The following is a 22055-nucleotide window of genomic DNA, read 5'->3' as shown; positions in this document are numbered from 1 at the left end:
TTTTTGCAGAGCCGTATGATGTCATAGTGAACTTTTGACCACCAAATTCATTCTTGGGTCTAAATAAAGGTTTGAGCATCAAAATTTGAGAAACTTAAGGCATCATCGGAATGGGAAGGATGTGAGGTCACAGTAACCTCGAACTTTGACCTTCAAGGACCAAAATCAGATCAGCTCAACCTTGAGTCTAAGTTAATGTTTATTCCAATTTAAAGGGATAGTTCAACATTTTGGCAAATTGGCCCATTGCCATAATCCCTATAGTTTTAGGAGTGGGCTCGTTACCTTTAATTGTCAGTGCAAGCTATTTTTAGAACGGCAGAGCAGAGCCGCGAGCTGCTCAGAGCTACGCTACGGAGGTTAATGGAATTTCTTGGTTTCCCTCATCAAACTCATGAAATACACAACTCAACAACTCCAAAACGCTCCGGTGGACAAGTTGTGACCTGCACATTCACCACGCTATGAGATAGCTCTGAGCAGCTCGCGGCTCTGCTCCGCCATTCTAAAAATTGCTTGCACCGACAATTAAAGGTAATGAACCTAATGAACCTATTGTTTTCTATGTTTTATACTGTCTTTGCTGCTTTTAATTGAATGTCTTGTGTTCTTAACTGCATGTATTGTATGTAAAGTGTCTTTGAGCTTTTGGAAAAGCGCTTATAAATAAAATTTATTATTATTATTATTACTGCTAAAACTATAGGAATTATGGCAATGGGCCAATTTGCCAAAATGTTGAACTATCCCTTTAAAAAGAAAGTCCCTTCAGGCGTTCCTGGGATATTGCATTCATGAGAATAGGACGGACGAACGGATGGATGGATGGAAGGACAGACAAGCAAAAAAAACATAATGCCTCCAGCCACGGCTGTCGCTGCCATGGAAGCATAAAAATCACAGTCATTCACCTCCAGTGTTAACCGTTGTACAAGGACATTGCTGGGCTATGACCATCGTCTTAATTTAATGGAAATAGTTCTATGGTTCAACAAGCACAATCAACTACAGAGCGCTAACAACCTTGCTGACCAAGAATGTTCAATTTGTGCTTCTTCCCCTTGTTCTTCTCTTTATATACAAGGAAGAAGTGTATATGTGCGCGCACACACACACACACACACACACATACACTTTGGTCTAAGACTCCAGAGACCCAGAGCGCCCTTTCTCTCTCCCTCTTTTTCTAATCCTGGCAATTAGCGAAAAATAATTAATGATAAAAATGAAAAAGTTGAGGGCAGAGAGCCTTGAAGATAGAGTTCTGCACCGTAAGCATTCAATTCCCCCTCTCAAGGTCCTCAAGGTCCACTGCTCTCTGGCTCTGATCCTCATACAGCTACTGAGGGTGGCTTGAACAAAGGCCTCTTTGATATCAGCCTACCCTCCCCTCATTCGATTTTACTCCCCCCCTACATCTTACATACTCGTTTGTCTTTTCCAGCTTTCCTTGCATACAACTTACTTCTCTTCTCTTCCCCTCCCTCTCCCTCCCTCTCTCCCCTTGATATCATCCTCCCAGCACCCAAGGTTGTGGCCTGACTGGTAAGGGCCCATTTGAAAGTATTTCGAAGGTTACACCAGACATCTGCTGCATCCCGCCCCACACCCCCCAGAGTAAGGCTTTGTTTGATTGCCTCCCTGTGAAATTAATAAGAGTAGCCATTAACAATCTGGTATAAATAGGAAGTTGTGATGGGGATGTGTGATGTGGCTGAACCTTGATCAGGCCGTGCAGCGACGGAGCCATGAGTGGTGGAGAAAACGGGGAGGAGGTCGTGACCTTGTGAAGTCACTACGGGGCCACATCAAAGCATAATAAGCGTGATGCTGTGATCAGAGAGAATCTGCAATGTCATCCCAGGCTCGGGAGCAACTGGATGTGACGTCTGTACAGGCGTTTATTTGAATATGCACAACTCTGTGTAAACATCTTGATTTTCGCCCGCGGAAATCCAATATTTAAATTTGTATGTACTACTACTAGTGTATATGTGCGTTTGTGTATGAGCAGGCATGTGCTTATCCACATTTACTATGAGCAGACCGACAAACAGCTACAGAGGGAAAAGTCATGAGGGAGAGGGGGAGGGAGAAGGAAACACTCCTGAGCACTCCTGCCCCCTGGTGACAGTTTGCAGTAGCACCTCTGACTGTGCGATGGAGGCTTTGACTCAGTTACAGTAGAAGAGGGACTGCTGTGTGAATAGTCTGGGGGTTTCTGCTTATTGCACCACCTCTGCCTCCTGAAGGGTAGCTTTGATCTTTGCATACATTTAAATTCCAAAGAGGCAAAAAATACCAAGGGGTGGTAAAGCTCATTCATTCATAAATGCAGCAACTGGGATTTCGATCTTGAATTACAGCGGGAGTAGACATCATTTCATAATACTCTTGGAGCAAATTGTGATTCATTTGCCAGATATTTCAAATGCTTGATGTGAGACTTTGAATAGTGGATTCACAGTCATCACTGATTTATTTGCCACCAGCAGTGATAATTTTGTACAACTTTGAAGCGTGCAGAGACAAACCAGACCTGCGAGATGCATCTGTTTGTTTCATCTTGTCCCAGTATCACTGCACTCTATGAAGCGGGAGCATAGAAAATGTTGCAAGAAAACTGATTATTCATGAAGAACAACAGCATTAGAAATGCTTGAAAACGCTTGGAGAAAAAAAAAGGTGCTTGATCTGAGGATCTGAGTGAACACCATGACTGCAGTTTGTGTTTTTCGCCAGCAGATGGCATCAGCAGTTAGTGCAGTAGTGTTGCTGTACGGTGCAATGCAACCACTATGATGCTTGCCTGTCCTAGAGGTCAGTGCCTGTGGTGAAGTGAGGGAGCTACGGTTTTGTAGTCCGCTTAAGGCAACACAAAGTTTTTTTCCATTCTGACCACGTGGCACAGGTTCATGTTCGTGTTCAAAAATACATGCGGTTTTGAACTACTTGGTATTCATCTCTCAGTTCCCATCAGTCTCTGCGTGATATTTCAATCCCCTCAACTGCCAACACTCCCACACACTTACACTCACACACACATGCATCTCTGTCAAAGTGTCTTCCACCTAACAGCACCAGTTGCTCGTGTGCATGTGCATGTTAGCGAAAGAAAGAGAGGGAAAGTGAAAGATCATTAATACACATGCTAAGGAGCATGGTAGATCGTGTGTACGGAATCAATAGAAACATCACAAGGAGGAAGAGAGGGATTAGATATTGACTGAGGTAATGGGGTGAGGTGAGGAAAAAATTGCATTCAGCTAACTGGTGTTTTCATCGAGTGGTACTAATGTGGCCATAGACGAAGAAGCGTGAGCATTTAGGCTCTGAACTGTAAAGTGTACAGATGGTATCAATATCACAATAACATAAGATAGTGTCCCTGCATCATCTGCTCATATGGATTTGTTAAGATTTTGTATTGCATTTATAAATGTAGAGATTAATTAAAAGCATCATAGAGAGCCACAATAAAACAGCAAAATCAAGACCTCACTATATAGAATTTCAGAGAAAACACACAAAACAAAGAAAAAAACAACATCATATCTTGCCCTTGTAGCTTTTAGGCCATTCCTGACACCAATGACTCCAAAACAAAGACAAGTCAAAGGAAGAAGACACAGACTGAGAGTATATCATCGAGTCATCTTCTTGACAGCCCATCACCATCATTACCATCATCATCACTGTCACCAGCACAGTGCTCAAACTCTACTATCAGCCAGGATTCAGTTTGTGAGATCAAACAAAGCATGGAGGCAGCAGCAGAAGAAAGCTAAAGCAGAGAGAAAAAGAAGACACTTCATCGTGGAAGCATGATTTACATGATGAACATGACAATGGAGTCATGTAACACAGCAGGCGAAAAAAAACCATGAAAGGAGTCATACAGCGTGATACAGACAGCAAGCTGCCACGTTCCACCAAATTTCCTGTTCCCTGATATTTACATTGCTGCTGCTGTGAATCCAACAGTGCAAACAAACATCATATAGCTACTCACCTGAAATCTGGCAGGGCACATCCTGAATGGACTGTCACAGACCTCTGGAGGGTTAACCAAGTCGCGTACTGTTGTCAACAGTCAAAATCCATCCAGGCACTTGTTTTGTACAGGCCAAATGTGACGCATATGATCACCTGAAATAAATCAAGTAGAAAAGTGTCATTTTATTTGCGTAACATTCGTCCTGCTAACAATGTTACACTTTTAGAAACTTGTACCAGTATTATATATTTGTTTATTCAGACACTTAATTTCCATTACAACATCTGCATCATACAGTTTGCACCTTTTAAGCCAATGCAAGGTTAGCTAACAAGTCAAGAAATAATTCGGCAGTAATGTGAACTAACCATGTTAGTGTTAGCAACATTATGCTATACCATATACCGTATTAAGTAGCATATGTTGCTAAAGCTAATGTCTCATGAGCATCAAGAAACTTTGTCAGGCATCAACCATTCATCTTATTCTGATATTAACTTTGTCATAATAATGATATTAGGTATATGATGTTACTCTCTTAGGTCTTACTCAAGTTAATAGGTGATTTGGATTTGCATATTAATGTAGTGTGAAAACGCTTCGCTTTTCCAAAACTCCTCGTTGTCCCTTTAATGATGTAGGCCTACACACTACATTTTTAATGTTTCTGCACACAACTGGCCCAGTTTCTCATTTACTCATAGAGTATCTTGACTTCAGGTCTCCAAATAATATGAAGTCTGTATTATTAATTAAGTTGTCTATTAGTAACAATATAGAGTTGTTATGGGTATGGTAAATGACGCTATATGATCATTTCTTGAAATTAAATCAAGACCTTGTGAAAACCAGACAAGATGGACACATCCTCATCATCATCATCCTATTTGATAAGAAGTTTTACTTGTGAAAGAGTAAAAATGGAGCATCTCTTTCTTGGCTGTGATACGTGTGAGAAAGTTCCTGTCATTCGCTCCTGAAGCTCAAGGTGAACCATACCGTCTGTGACAAACGGATCCAAAGGCAAACTGGTCCAGATCTGAGGAACATTGATCTGAATTTAGTTTGATCTGGATGTCATCTGTGATTTATCAGCCAAAATGTTCAGAGCCTCGAGACGTTACATCATCACATCACAGCTTTTATTATTATTATAGAATTGGAAGTTACCAGAACCTGGGTGTCTGTCTGTCCACACCCACACACCCTTACTGCATTAAAAAGTGGCTTCTTATGTGAAAGGACATTACTGCATTAGTCTCTATTGAGCCCGATTAGACCTATCACCTGTTTCAGTCACGCTGGTTCCTCGCCCTGAGGGCTAAATTAATGAAAACCACATTATAGAAAGGAAGGACCACGCACCAGGACACTTTCCTTTCACTTGTCCGGATATTGACAACCACTCTGAAAAAAAAAAGTTGTAATGGCTTCTGGCAGGGCTGGGGGGAGCTGTAGTTCATGTAAACTCCCACATGATCAGGTGCAGATAGTGATGAGGTCATGTTGGTATAAGAGGGCTTTGCAGGGATTTGAATGCCACAGCAGCACATTTGATGACAGCGAGATGAAAAGACGCTGAAGAAGTCAAGAGAAAAGCCTGTGTTAAAGCACTAGTGTTACACAAGCTCCAGTAGCAAAAAGTTTCTGAAAATGTTCAGGAAGTCTGAATTAAGACTTTATTTTACTATTATCCCTATAGATCAACTGTTCTTGGATATTTCTGGTGGAGGATACTGTGATCCTTGGGGAGGCAAGAAAAGTTTATTCTAAACCCACAAAAATGGATCGTTATTTATTTTTATAATCAGAATTTGACATCATAGGTGATGACAAAATAGCCTCATATCCTGTAGTATAACTATGTTTGTCGCTTTAACTCCTTTTTTTTTTTTTTTTTTTAAGTTGCTCGCTCTCTTTAGTTTGGCAGTAACTGCTGTGCTGTGAATTTGAGCCACAATAGAAACCTTGAGTAATTCTCCAGACAAGGAAAAATCTAAATTTGAACAATGAACAGTCACACACACACGCACACACACGTACAGATCACCGTTTGTAGGCGTTAGATTTGCTTGTTTAGGGAAATCACCTTGGCTCAGATTGGCAGTTTGCCATAATGCTCCGCTATCATCTCGCGATGCTGATACAGCCCCGTGTTTCCTTTCGTTTTCCTCTTCTACTACTTTTTTTTTTCTCTTCCTTTCTTTAAGGCCACTGCGTGAATGCAGCATCACCACTCGTGTGCCAGTGCGCGTGCCTCCAGCCGGGGTGTCACGAGGCTGGAGCGTGTGCACGGGAGCGCGTTTCCTGTGTGTAAGCGGGAGTGCACGGTGGGTGGGTGGGGAGGGGGGTTTGCACGCGGCGCCGCATGTCACTTGATCTCGAACATCAGAGCAGATAGATGAAGCTAAAGCGATTAAATGGGAGGAGGACTTTGCGTCACTGGAAAGGTGGCTGTCCTGGATATGTGAATAGATTAAGAAGAGAACTACATGAATGACTGGATGAATGAAAGAACAATGAATGAAAAACCAACTGCAGAACTGTTCCTTACTCACCTATCACACCCCCTCCCTCCAAATCCTCACGTGGAAAATGCTAGTAAGTCATTCTGCAAGTCAGAAAGTGCTGATGTAAACTATATCAGGATACTTTAAAGAGCAATCATAACTTGACCATGAGAAGACAAAGGTAATAGATTATCCAGTTTTTGAACAGACTTGACACATACTGTACAGCATTAGCATCAATATCAGAGTTGTGTACATGATTTTAAACCAAAAAATAATCTCAAACCCTAACATTGATTTATTTGGGGAATATAAACTACTTCAATCTATAGTGAGTCTCGCTTATCAGAACATTTAGATCATTCATCATTTTACCCTCAAAGGTAAAAGGACATTTTCATTATAACTTTAACCAACAAGTAACCAAAGCGTTAGGTATTTTACACAATGAAGAATGTGCAAGCATGATGTGTTTTGAGGAGCAGTTTCACATTGTCTTTGATCAGGTCTATTCTACTGTCCCCAATCTTTCCTATTATCCCATTTAAACTATAATATTACTTATAATGAAGATACACTTTGTGTTTTGTTTGGTTTATATTGAAAAGTGGGTGATTATTTATTCACTGGGAAATATTTCACAGAATACATGGTCACTTAATTTTAATTACATTGTAATTTATCCACAAGCAATAGGCTTTATGCACAGCTCCACTACTTCCTGAACTTAAACAAGCTCCTTTACTTCCTGTCTTACATTATTGGACAAACTGATTAATCCAGGTGTGTCTGACTCTGACCTCAGTAGTCACAACAATGGTCAGACACACCTGGATTAATCAGTTTGTCCAATAATGTAAGACAGGAAGTAAAGGAGCTCTGCATAAAGACTATTGTTTCCAATAATTGGCCAAATGTACTTTCCAATATAACATGCTCGTTGTTTTTGTAATAATAATAGATCTAGTTAATGCACACAACTTATACTTATACATTTCTATTTAAGTAACATTTATTAACATACAGTGCATAACCATTGAGCTTGGGGCCATATGTTTGTTTAACTGTGACATTGCTAATTAGCTTTGCCACCAGGACCTAAGTTAGAAATAACTTCACGTTTGGTTCTGATTTAACCAGCACCCAGTGTCCCAGCCATTAAAACAACATCCTAATTATAATCAAAACCAACTACAATAAAGGTTATATTATATACATCTGTTGTGCACTGACAGATCACTACAGCACAAAGAGTAATTGCCCCTAACAGCTTGATTACCAGCTGGGCAACTCCAGACTCCAGTCTCAACTTTATATCAACTGGTTTGTGTTAACTTCTTTGAAATTTTGTTCTGTAATATGCAATTTTGGAGCAAATTATCAATTGTGTAATAAGGGTTAGGGTAAATTCATCTCTATTTCCTAATCCTAATGGTTCCTCTGTTCAGTTCTACTTTGAATACTTTCATGATTACAGTTGAATGATCAGATCACTCATGAATCCTGGACATCAGGTATTAAACATTGCAAAAAAGCTCCATGGAAACCCTGGGACCCCTTTGCAGGTTTCCAGCAAGAAATTACCCTAACGTTTAGGTGCTAATCAAAAAAATACTTTGTGTTGCTGTGAAGAATATGCACTATGAGAGGCTCCTGTAATACCAAACGTTATTAATTATTATAGTTTAAAAGCTGCTACAAAGTGTACTCTATGATAACACCTACGACCACAAGTCAGTGTCAATGACATGGCAATTTGGAAGAAAATAAAAACAATATAGTATATTTATCAATTTCACTGTAAAACTCAACAAGATTTTAATAACAACATGCTTTATAAAGAGTAGAAAAAGCTTAACCACACCATAAGACCATAAGACCAACGTGGTCTTATGGCTTGGTTTTACCCATCTTCTTACTGTAGCTTCCCAGGCTACTCTATACTGTATTATGGGTTAAAATAAGATCATGATTATTTTTTTTTTGAAGTCTAAAAATGTATTTTTGTTCAATAAATAAATATATTTAAACTACACAGAAACATATAAAAGACACAGTGTGATCTAAAACAGCAAGGGACAATACCAAAAAATATAATTGATGCCATGTATGAGGCTTTCTCTCTCTCTCTCTTTTTTTTTGTTATGTGTGTGTGTGTCTGGTGTGTGGAAAGGATGGAGGGGTGCGGGAGGTGTTGGGGGGGTCAGAAGATTATGGATTGATAGAAAGAAATAGTCGCCAAAAACAGCCCCCAACTACCCCCTACCCCAACCCCCTCCCCCCAGCCCGGGGTTTGAATTAATGTGTTTCTATTTTTGGCCCTCCCGTGTTTCCAGGGGAAACCTAATGACGCAATGACGTCAATGCAGGTCACCAGCAAGAAGCAGACTGGAGGAATTGAGTGGCTTCCATTAGAGGTTTTGCAGCATTTTCCAGAGAGGAGGGAGGAGGACAAAATGGATTAAGATTAAGAAAAGGACACAGAAATAAAATAAATATAGAGCGAAATGAAGGGGAGGCAATGCGACTGACGTCTGGGAAGAGAGAGAGAAAGAGAGAGGGAGCGAGAGAGAGAGGATGGAGGGAGGGTGAGAGGGTGGAGGTGGAGGGGTGGGGGGTGGTGGCGGCGGCGGCGGCGGTGGTGATGGTGGTGGTGGTGGGGGGGACCCTACTGCTGCATATCAATGGGCGCCGTTCAAATTCCCAGGGATTATTGGAGGGAAAAAGGGGGGGAAGAGAAAAATGATGCACGCTTCCTCGGATCGGTGATGACTGGGTGAGCCCATTCTATTTATATTATTTCCTCTCTTTTTTTTTTCTTCTCTTTTGCTTATTGTTGAAGTGAGTGAAAGGGAAGAAGAGAAAAACAACAACCCGCAGTTGTGTTTTCGTGGTTAGAGACAGTGTTGTTGTATAGAGAGCCATTGAGAAATTCATCCCCGAGTTGGACGGTGAAGCATGAGTGGCCAGTGTTTTCTCCGGAGAGACATGTTGATGTGCGAGGAGAGAAGGGAGAGATTTTTTTTTTAAAGGCTGTTAAAACTAAAAGTGTCTTTAGTGTTGACTTCCTCTCAGCAGATTGCAATTCTTTATCATTAACCGCAGCGGTGGACGTGCTCCGTCTACAGCTCTGTTATACCGATGCAATACAAATTCTGCATCCATCGATAGGCTATATATTCACCGCTGACAAGAGTGTGTGTGTGTGTGTGTGTGTGTGTGTGTGTGTGTGTGTGTGTGTGTGTGTGTGTGTGTGTGTGTGTGGGGGGGGGGGGGGGGGGGGTGACATTTTAGTATCAATAATGACAATACTGACGACTGGCCGTTATCTGGGAAATATTAAGAACAGCACGAGAAAGAGGAGAGGATTAAGGCAAAAACACTTGCAAGCAGTGTCGTCTAATTGCAATGCCAATCACTCAGCATCTTCCATCTTTTTTTTTTAAATTTCATTTCTATTTTTATTTCTCCCCCCCTCTATCTTTTATCTTTTATCTTTTCTGGATACAACGCTGTAGTGAAATGTGAACGATTCCGGCTGAGTTTCATTAAGATCGAGCTATCTATAGAAATGAAGCAGGTTGATCATCATTTTTGCCAAGAGGCTACTTTTCACAGCCGGGCGGTGTGTGTGTGTGTGTGTAGGGGGGGGGGGGGTCGTGCGCGTGGAAGCTAGGAGAAAGTAACGTTACTTCTTTTCTGCGTGCGGAATAGCGAAGATTAGACCCTTCTTTCTTTCTTGGGGGAGGAGGTGGTGGTGGGGAGTGGGTGCGTGCTCGCGCGCATGCACGCACGCGGACGCAAGCACAACCACATATTGCCCACTCGGCAGCCTTTTTTTTCGCAATGCATTATGGCAACAAGTGCCAATTCATGCACGATCAATTCATCCACAGCCTGCACATCCCATGTGACATGGTGTATCTATCTGATGGGGGTTTTTCTTTTCTTTTTTCTTATTCTTTTAAATATTTTTTTCTTTCTCAATTGTTTCAATTTTGTTTGGTGTTTCTATATCATCCTCCATTTGCCCGTAATCGTACCCTACTTCTCCTTCTTTCAACAACCTGGGCTCCAGTTGCAGCCAGGGCGTTCACCACGCAGCGAGAACTGGTTTCAGCACCACGGACAGCGCTCCGTGTGTTTCAGGACCACGGAGAGCGCCTCTTCCCTTCATCTACCGTGTTGAGGCCGACGAGCAGAGCAGGCGCCGTGCAAACCTCTCTGAACACTGCACTGCTCGTCCTTTCCTGTAAAGGTGGACCTATACCTACCTCCTGCAACGTAGGGGCCTGTAGGACTGACACTGCGAAAATTAGATAATTGGAGCCCCCCCTCCCCTCCCCTACTCCACCCCACCCCCACCCCCCCGGAGACAGCGTAGATACACCACATGTAAATGACACGGCATCTTCCATCAGTGTGTAACAAAGTAAGATGGATATATGGGACAATGTAGGGCACATTTAGGGAAAGAGCAGCAGAGAATGTGACACTTTTTTTCCCCCCACATATGACGCATGTGGTGAGGTAAGTGTGGCAGATGCCTACGTGTGCAGATGGTCCAGGCTGTTGGTCCCTATCCGCCCTGGGCTTGACGTAACACCCATATACAGGCAGGCATAGGCCCCATCATCCAGATGTGGTCATGTGCTGTGCATGCCTCCTGAAAAGATGCCACAAAAGCCCTTTAAAAAAAAAACTCCCGTCTTTATGGACTTGTTCTTTACTGGAGCATGAAATGTCATGATGTAGGCCTGCACATTGGCTGGATTTACTCTTGTAGTTTAGCTTGTGTTTAATCCTTTGTTGCAGTTTTTTTTTTCCTTTTTCCTCATTAAAAAGTTCAGCTGGATCTTAGGTTCATATATACATTTCGAAAATATTGTTTTTTTTCTATGGGGTTTATTAAGAAATCTAAAACATTCCTCAAAGTATTTCTTGTAATGATGATTGCTGGAGGTTGAAACAAGATCTCATGTGCAGTGTTAATCTCCGTATTGATTAAGTTATCATTAGAAGTCAAACGTAAGGTTCTTAAGATTTGATAAATGATCAATACAGTCTTATTATATCTTTCTGAAGAAGGTGAGGCAATATAGCCTCCATGATGTGAACTCCATTATAGTTCCTGGAGTAATCTCCTTTCTAAAACATCTTTCATTGCGGTATACAGCAATACTGTCTTGATAGGACGGCAATAATTAATTAGTTTTCTTGTTCATTACAACAGATGGCATTTACTATATAGGAAAAGCCCTTTATAATAAAAGCCCATCAGTTGAGAGACAGTTCTAATCAAATTATAATGGCAAAATTCACTCTCAATAAAGCTTTAGTGGTCAAAAATTTTTATATTTGAACATGACCGGGGGAATGGCTGCTAACTACGAGGACAGAACCTGTTATAAAGAGCATTTTATTGTGTTGTGTGTGTCGATAATAAATGTAGAGAATTATATTGTCTAAATCCAAATTGGCTGATTTTGGTTGGATGAGAAGTTGATGTGAAGTACAACACACTGTTAGTGGCCATCAGCAACAGCAGCTTCGACCTTCAGCGGGCAATTATTTAATTATGACAGGGGTGTGGCACAGGATGGAACAACTAATGCTATCACTGAATTCACAGTGTGAAAGATGTAGCTGCGTTTTTCTTCTGTCTTCTCCATTGAAGAATCAGCAGATTGGATGTGGTGCGTTTAGACATGTTCTTGTTGCAGACATTCAGACCGTATGAAGATGAGCATGTCTGACGTGGTCTTGGAGCTGTGGCATGTTTGAGGCCGATGAAGTGGAGTTTTGAATCATCTCCTTGAATATCAGAGATTTATTGCAGCTGTTGATTTCCTGTGTGGTCGAATGAGAGCGGATAAAAGGTGGAAACAATAACCTAAAAAGCAGGTCTTTGCAAATGTTCCTCAAATGAAGAGTTGGATCGTAAAAAGTAGTTCGTCCAGTTCTTCACACAGGTAGAGCTCTGTCATGTCAGCAATGACCTTCCTTCTGAGGAGTCAAACTCAAATACAAAATGATATTTGTGAAGCTGTTTCCTCATGCTATCCTGAATGAGACCATCTTCTCCAATAACCAGTCCAGAAAGATTGAGAGCTGAGGCAGTTGACTGGTGATGGTGAGGTCCAATATAAATCAGACAGTGGGATTTACTGACCAAAAAAGAGAGCACCTTACTGCTTGAAGGACTGGATCGTACTACCAGGGTTACAATCTGCACAGAGGACCGGGGTGAAGTTGTGTTCAGGTGAAAGGATGAAAAGGTGAAGATGGTGGAGCAGAAAATGGTTGTAGGCCTTGTTTTATCATAAAAGATGTGACAACTGTGGCTCTTAGAAATGTGAAGAAGGCAAAGACCAAGACAAGTTCATCGCAATGACGACCATCTTACTTTTCGGCCAACTTGGTGGTGGGACTTCATGTTGCTTCGATTGTACTGAAGTGAGGGAGGAACCTCCACACAATAAGAAATGAGAAAGACCTTTTCTCTAAGGTCCACCAGTTTTGAGTGGCTGTCGTTGTAAAATCTGGACTTCTTCTCAAATTCATCATGAAGGCAGTTCGAGATGATAAAGCTACTGCATCTATTTTCTCTTTTAGAGGTTGGGAAATGTGTGTACTTCATTAGTGGTGGAGGACCCCTTATCAGCTATATGATCTTTCAGGAACACTCATCTAATTATGATCATCCAGAATCAACCAGTTATGTCAAAATTAATATCATATATATGTATTTTCTAGCCTAAAATCTTCATTTAGGGTCTAATGAAGATGATGCATGACTTACAGAAATCAATGTCCAACAATGTTGAAGACTGATCAACAACGAAGATGCTGTTGCTTTTCTTCAGTATTGAACATTATTGTTTCTAGCACGTTTCATTTCAGTTTCTCACCATGCCTTTTGAAGAGCCATGATATTCAGTGGGAAGATCTGTAAAACAGTATTTCATATTACATGAATCCTGCTTTGTGTTATAAGATGTAGCTTGAAGAAAACAGTAGGAGATGTTTTGTGAATGAGGCTCTCGGGGGGATGACAGACGAATCATAAAAGAAAAGAACTTGTTGAGTGAGTCAAAAAAAAGGGGGGTTCATACAAAGGTGAGGCGTCCAAGTAGACAAACTGATTTTCTTTTAGGAAGCTGAGGATCAATGCGTTTCATCTGTTTGATCAGAAATCCAACACCTGATTGTAGGGGTGTAACGGTATATGTATTCGTCCCGTGCCGTCACGGTACGGGGGTCACGGTTCGGTGCACACAGTCACACGACGAATACGTCTGAATGAATATTAAAAAAAAAAAAAGTCGAGTCCTCACTCGAATCCAGGTGGCGGTAATGAGCCTCGAAGCTGCCTGCAGCCGTCATAGCAGACGAAGAAGAGAAGTGATGAGAGAGTGAAGTTAGAGGAGGAGAGCTGTCTGCTTCATTCATGTCACTGTGGCTTCTCAATGAAACAAACGGCGGCGGCGGCGGCTCGCGCGACTGGTCCACCGGACAAAGTCCGTCGGCGATGTTTCACGGTTGCGCGGTGAGTCGCTAGAAACGTATCAAACACGTAGCGCATGTTCAACCCGATATGTCAATCACTGGTGCAAGTAAAAAGACAAGTTGTGTGCAACAACTTATCCCGCAGCTTTTAAGCCTCTTGACATGAACACAGACAGGTTAGGAGAAAAGGAGACCGCACACTATTATAATCAGACACATTTTGTCTGATGAAGGGCTGATGCCTGAAACGTGTGAGTGACATTAAACTGTCACGGGAGCTTTTAACTAGTGTGCGGTCTCCTTTTTTCCTTACCTGTGTCTTTCTTGGTGATCCAGCACCTAGTCTTCAGTTTTTTGGGGGATGTGCGTGTAGCTGCCTAATATGTTTTATGAACACAGGCAGGACCAGAAACATCACCAAAGTAACTGCTAGTCTAATTTAACTGTGTAAACCAACATTGATGTCAGTTTATTGTTTTGTTTTTTTAATAATATTTTTTTAATAATAATAATAATTTAATAATTCGAATAATAGTTGCCAGTTGTCAAGTGCACGTTTTTTTCCCTCTAGAATTAATGAATGGCATTATAACACTCCTAATGCACTTGTTTTATTTTGTATTCTTTTTTCTTTTTACTTCTATAACACAAGACAGATTTTAGTTTTACATTCAATTAGTGTCTGTTGTACCGAAACCGTACCGAACCGTGACCCCTGAACCGAGGTACGTACCGAACCGTGACTTTTGTGTACCGTTACACCCCTACCTGATTGTGATTTTGAATGAAAAGTAACATCTTCTGCTACAGTGCAGTTTCAAGTACTTCATGTTTTGTGGATGCTACAAAATGAAAACTGCCCTTGCATGTATCTGATACGCTGATGGCTATTTTCCTTTCTGTAGGTGCTGAGGACACTGCCACATGGATCATGAACCATTTTTGTCCTTTGTGGGTCTTTTTGCGGTCTGGGCTTGCTGTTCCTAAGGCAGTAGCCAGGAAGCCCTTACCCCAAAAAGTATCTGCACTGGATTCTGGCATCAGAAACGCACCTTTCCTCTGGCCTGATGGAGCAGTGAGTATCTCCCGTCTCTGTTGGTGTTTTACGGAGCGAGGTGCTTGAACATCTGAGTTTGTGAAAAGGCTTGGCCAAAGTTAGGTGTGGCATTTGATCAGATGGGGAATACAAGAATAGGATTTTCAAAGAGGAAGTATGTGAGGGACGTAATAGAGGATGTGGTGTAATCGGAACGGGCAACCTGAGACATATCCGATTGAAAAGAGTCTGATTACAGTGAGAGACTGACAGCAGCTCTACTCACATCAACTTCAGATCAAAGTGTAAAGCTATACTGTAGTTACACCTGAAAGCGAGAGTTTGTCAGTTTTAAGCAGTGAATACAAATACAGTATATTCTTCATTGTATACAGTAAAAGAAGAAGAATTAAGCAGTGGAATAATATCTCATATCTAAACTGAATATCCTATTTTTGTCCGTGTAAAAGCAGTTACTCATTTTCCACTGGCCCATACTTGCAGAAGTATGTAAAAGAGGGGATAAATTAGTTAAAATTAAGATACATTTTGAACATTCAAAGCATATGGCAAATTCTCCTCTCATGGTGTAATGTAACATTAGATTTTCTTTCTTTTTCCAGCCAAAACCACCAGGGTTTGCACTAAATGTGTATGTACATCTGTGTCATGTTATTTTTTTTTTTCTGGTCATGAAAAATAATACTAATAGGATGCCTTTGTGCATTTGTGAGTGCATTTTCAGTGTATTGTGGTGGAAGGAATCGACTAGTGTCTGATACTTTTCACTTCCTGTACGTCATCACATTATGAATTCAATGTATACACTAAAGGCATTTTATATTATGTGCTATAGAAATGCTACTGTATTGATTATATTACGTCATGCCATGTGTGTTCGGGGAGTGTTTGTTTCCATAAGTGTTTTTTTAAGGATATTTATGAATTGAATCTAATCACCAGACCAGGGATTTATAGAATTACCTCTGGAAACAACATAAAGAGCATGTGCAGAGTGAATAAATGAGCTGAGGGAAAAGAGACGTGTAGCTTCGAGCCTTTGACGTCTTGTGTGTTACATAAACATGATTATTTATCCAAACCCATGAGTTTTCACAATGTGGTTTTTTTTTCTTGTACGTCAGAACCTGAGGCGTTTTTATTTTGCTTCTTACGCGCTGACGAGGACATTTCATTCGCACATCCCATGTGACCCCATCTCTCAATGAGTGCTTGCATGCACGTGTGTGTGTGTGGGGAAGGACTGTACATACAGTGCATGCTACATCGTGGGCAAACACAATGAGGAGGAACATGTTATGTGACATTATGCAGATGCGTCACGTCATTCATTGTAATGGAAGTGGTGATCCCTGTACTCTGTACCCTTTCAGCCCCCCTCCACACACACACACACACACACACACTGATATTGTAACTTGTTCTCTTGAATCTGTCTGTGCTCATGTCATTTATATTCACCTTTTTTATCCTGTCATTTACATGTTTGTTACTGTAAGATGAATATTTCGCCTAAAGATTTTCTGTCTTATTAAATAAAGATTACATCAAATTAAGATTGTACTGTCTTGTTGTTTGTCAAACACATTATAATCAATATCATCCTTTGCATTTTATAACTGTTTCAGGACTTTGAGTGTGTATAGAGTGCTAACTATATACTTTCTTGTTAAGTATTAATCTGTCAGTTGATTCCAGTGCTCTTGGTTCACAAGAATTCGTCAGAGGTTTCACAAACATTCAGCTCCTTAAATATGAACTATAAATACACCACGGCAACAACTGAAGCTCATCATACGAGCATAGCACAGATTTTTATGTCTAAAAGTAATGCCGATTTTACAGTCCAAAAACAGTGCCAACTATTTCCAGACTAAACCACTGACTCTCTCTGCCTTGTGGGTGGCTGCAGTATCACACAGACTAACATGAGTAACATGTTTTCCAGTCGAGCGGGTCTCTGCTTCCATTAATTGACCTAACAAATCTCTGACTGACCTTCAGATTGGAGCTAGAGATTCCCAGTTAAATCATGACTGTGGCCCACAATTTGTGTCACACATCGCCCTGGGAAATAGGGCAGCGCCTCATCCATGTCATCAGATAGGGACGTGGGTTGGTGGATGCACTTTTGCTCCTCTCCTACTTGTAATGGAGTAAATTAAATTGGTAACCACAGGCAAAAGACAGTGGAAAGGATTTTTTTCCCCCTTCTGTCTCACATTACTGCGCAATATCTACTTTCAATATCTGTGGCTCTGTGTAATCTGAGTAGTACATTTGGAGTATTTTTCATATCCTTACAATGGGAAAACATCATAATTTTCTCTTTAAAAGACTTTTATACGTTTAAAACAATGAAGCATATCGGTCGACAGATCAGAGGGCTACAAAATAATACAGATTAAGATGAAAATAATCAGATCAAAAAGGGGTATGAGAATGAACAAAACCCGCCTGTTGCAACAAAAGAAACCCAAAAGTTTATACAAGAGAGCATAGAATAGGTGTCTGAAAAGGGTAAAGAAGAGTAAAATATTCAATAAAACCATGCAAAACCTCTGGGATACACCCACATGCTGAAGATCTATTGTAGTTCACAATAAAGTTCCATTATAATTCAAGGTCATAAATGCATGATGTATTCTTTAAGGCGTGTCTTGAAAGGGAATGGCTAAAAACAGAAGAATGTCCCACAATGTTGAGATATACCCAACACAAACTGATGACCCGGTCCTCGGTGGGATCTCTGGGTGACTGTAGCCCTCTAGAGGACGTTTTGAGAACTGCAAGGAACACACTGCAGATCCGTGACATACACAAACAAACTGAAATCAATTAACAAAAAAAAAAAAAAAAAGTTTTCCAGTAAAGTTTTCAGAATCACCCCCGGCAAACAGACTTGTCAGGATAATTTAGTTATCACATTCATACTGGTAGTCTCCTCCCAGTAAGGTATTAAAAAAAAAAGTTACGGTAAAAAGTGTTGAACATAAATAACTTAACGGCTCATTTGACGCAGTATGATCTCTGAGGATACATGCGCTTTTCTTGGCTTCCGGCTTCCTGGTCTGTGTTTTACTTCTTCGTCTTGGTGTTGTTGCCAAGCAATGACGAGTATTTTGTTTCAACTCAGCGATGTGATTAAATTTAATTGCCAAAAAGCCTGCTTATAAAAGAGATTCAGAGTGACTTGAGTGAACTCAGCAGAAAACAAATCCTGTTCCAGTCATTCATGCTGCTGGTAGGACTGGCAGCATCATTGTGTTTTTATTCAGGCCACTGGAGATGACGCAAAACCATGCAGAAGTCTTGGAAGATGTGTCATTACTTTCAAGACTAATAAACTCCTTATGGTTGAAACATCATCCCTGTGGTGAGGTCAGCAGTTCCCTGCAGTGTGGATTTGTCTGTAAACCCGCACTTAGTGTAGTATACCTTATGTGCTATATGCTTAGATACAGTAGTAGATCAACAATGACTTGACTGACTGTTGGGGTTTACCTTGTAGACAGCAGCACAGGAATGTTGTCATGAGTTTGATCAAATACCATTGACTATGAATGTCTACATGCAGATTTACTCTACAATTGTGTGTGTCCAACATTGATTTACAGCTATTAAAAGTCTAGATTCAGTTTCTAGGTCTTTACTTTTGAAGACCCCCGTTTAAATCTAAAAGAGGCAACAGTTCTCAGGGGCCAAATAGCTAAAGCTAACTTCAGCAAAGTTAGTTTCTTCTTACATTAATTCAACTAGAGCAACAACTAAAGAAGACTAAAAGTGACAAGGTCAGACTGGACTTAGCCATAGTAGCAAAGATACTCTACTATGACAAGATGGCTCATTACAAGTTGCACCAATGGTACGAAATGTCATACACTTCCTGTTTCCTAAGTGGGCATGGTCGCACGTACCCCCACCTCCTGTTGTGAACTAATAAAACTTGTCTGTAGGAGGAAAGTGAGCCATTTATATGTTATGATGACATTAAATATGTACAGTTAATAGTATTTAGCAATATGAAAATTGGTTAGCGCAGGCGTTCACAAAAGTAGTTGACATTACCTAGGAGATTGGTGCCAGATCTCGTGAGAGTGTGTTGTTGAGACAGAGACAGGTCTTGAACAGTGTTCATTTTCTCCTGATTTGTCTGACTGAAATTTAGCATTTTAGTCTCAAAATGTTCAGAAGACATGTAGCCTGTGAAAAATGAGACCAATATTTACTTTGGTGACTATGGGGGGAAAGAATCAACCATAATCTGTGCTTACGTTCACTTCTCCCATTAGAGTCAATAGATTCAAGACCTGCTGCTGGTCTCCTACAGGGACGGGGTGGTGGCAAAACCATAGAGGGCAAAACCCACACAGGTACAGGAAACTGACGGGGCGTCTTGTTTCTAAACCGTCTTTGATAGTAGTGCATGCAGCAAACTAACTCTGCAATGCTAACATGTTCAACATGAGAAAGCCAAGAAGCTGATGTTTAGCAATTAGCGCTACACATTTAGCTGACTGCATGTCATTGATTTTTACAGGTAATCCGTAAAAACTTTAACTATTTGGCAAACAGAAACGTTAACCTTGTGGCAGCACGATATGTTAGTGAGTGTTAGTGTAGTGTTGTTGCAAGTTGTTAGCAATTAACTAAAAACATCTCCAAATTCCTCCTCCTCCTCCTGATGATGTACAGAATTTCATGGAAATCCATGAGTGGTTTTGTGATACATCAGGATCAAAGTCGGAACGACTGATTGACCAAAAAGGCATTCAAAAAGCCATATGTGAAATATGGCTAAAATTAGTTGATATTTTGGTTTCAAATACTGTGGAAAAGATGTGATTAACAAGTGCGTGCCCCAATGACTCATCATTACAAAGTGGAAGGTTGATAACTAAAGTTCGGATAAAGCTGTTTGCAAAGACTGTGTCGACTATATACAGTCATTGTCTTAGTCATGTGTATTACAGTAAACCACAACTATTTCCTGTGCAGACATGGCATAGACTAGAACAGATTTATCCTTTTCACCAAAAGAGGTGGGCTTGTTGGTGATGCTAATAAGGGGTTCAAACTGAGAGGGGCCCATGTGCCACATCAGCTTACTGGAATTGAACAAAGCAGATATTCCAATAAATCACCCCCCACCCCCACCTCGTTTCCATACTAGACTCCTTGTATCATTGACTTCAGGAACAAACTATTTCCATTTGCGTCACACTCTTCCACCAACATAAAGGAGCAATGCTTTTGAGTGCTGGACCAGACAGTTTATTTTGGAAAGCTACAGTATGAGATTCCTGTTGTCTCAACAAAATCTCTAATTAAAGTTCTGGGAACCTTGTGCAACCAGGTCACCAACCGAGCAGGGTCTCAATTAGAGTGCAAATGGGACATGGATGGACAACAGCAGTTTGGGAAAAGAATGATGGAGCAGAATCTGTTTACTGGAATAACTCATCAGTGACAGATCAACATAATTCACCTTGTCCGCAGAGGAATGCTGTTTATTTGGCATAGTTTTCTTCCGTCACAAAAATAAGCACATCAATTGCACTAAAATTCATTTCATTTATCAAGATACAGTAGATAAAGATGAACACAAACTAGTACAAACCTATAGAGAACTTATCTTAAAAATGTCTAACCCTGACTGAAAACACAACCAGTTGTGCCACCACTTCAGTCTACGTGACAGCCATTCACAACTTTAACACAAAACAATACAGCAGGGATTTCCTCAGTCTGAAGGAGGAGGACACAATTGAAACCTTTAATTGAGAAGAACAACAGCTTAAGGACAGGTTACCTCCCTGACCTGAGGGGTTTCCATAAATGTAAGCGTGTCTGAGAATCTGCACGGTATGCAAAACATTCAGTGTTTCTTAGTTGTCACAACAAACACAGCAGATCAGCTCAAGTTTCTGTCCCTTTGAAAAAAAAGTCACAACATCCTCATGCTTTTAATTTTACTACGGGCTCTTGTGAACCAGAGCGGAGGGACTCTGTTGGACTCTGTTGGACGCTGAAAACTTCAGACTTTTCCATCCAGGCCGTCAGTTAGTCTGCTGTCCTTCAGCTGTTAGCCTCAGAGACACTAACGCCGCAAAGCCAGACTGAGCTTCCTGAGAGGACCGATGTTTATGAATGAAGCCATACATATGTGTGTGTGTGTCTGTAAATATTGTATGTACACTAATTAGCTAACAGTGGTTCCCAAAATAGGACACTAGGAGGTCCTAAGCATTTCAAAGACAGAAAAAATCAGTTAAAAAATTCTACAAAATCATTATTTTCTGTGCATTATTATAAAATATATTCAAACCATACTGAAATCTTTCAACATGCTAACATGAACTGTGCTAATGTTACAAAACATGCCATGAAAAGACACAACTGAATTGTAAAATTAAGCAAATTATCATAAAATAATACTAATATCTATTATTATTATTACTACTACTACTACTACTATAAGGAGGTTTGCTTAAGGGTTCCCTGGTTAAGTTACAGTAATGCTATGGGGCTAGTAGGGCCTTTGCATGGAAAAGTATGGGAACTACTGAGGTATAACAGTAAAACATGATTGGTTTTAATGTCGTGGCTAACAATGAATATCCAAGTTAATTGTGAATCATAAGTAATTAAACTGAATTTGTTGTTTTATTTTTTTCAATTATTTATTCTTATTCAATTAAGAAAATCAGTCAACAATAATCTGCATATGCACCATAAATTCTTGGTTGAGAAAAACTTACTTTCATAAAGCAGCATGCACCCAGCTGCATTCAGCCACACATTCCTGCAACAGGTTTTTCAGTAAAAGGGGTCAAGGAGCTCAGTGTAATTCCCACTTAAGTGTAGAAGTACCTGGGCTGCATGACCTTGAGGAAGGTGGCAGTGACCCGGCCGTCACGGTGTCACTGGTGTGATTGGAGATTCTGTCGTCAGTCACAATAAGGGAAGTCCCAGGAACACG

At 40.6% G+C, this 22055-nt stretch overlaps 1 long non-coding RNA gene across 1 annotated transcript in view; it reads right to left on the bottom strand.

The window, feature by feature from the left end:
* LOC146962566 (uncharacterized) overlaps window positions 1-4109 on the bottom strand; it is a 162679-nt gene extending 158570 nt beyond the window's left edge. Inside the window, exon 1 of the long non-coding RNA XR_015035098.1 lies at window positions 4013-4109. This is a non-coding gene — a long non-coding RNA (uncharacterized LOC146962566). The remainder of the gene's footprint in view (window positions 1-4012) is intronic.
* Between the last annotated feature and the right edge of the window lie 17946 nt (window positions 4110-22055).

The sequence above is a fragment of the Trachurus japonicus genome, chromosome 23 (assembly GCF_045865225.1).
Source record: "Trachurus japonicus isolate A0001 chromosome 23, Traja_1.0".
NCBI lineage: Eukaryota > Metazoa > Chordata > Actinopteri > Carangiformes > Carangidae > Trachurus > Trachurus japonicus.
This window is presented reverse-complemented; position numbering and strand designations above follow the sequence as displayed.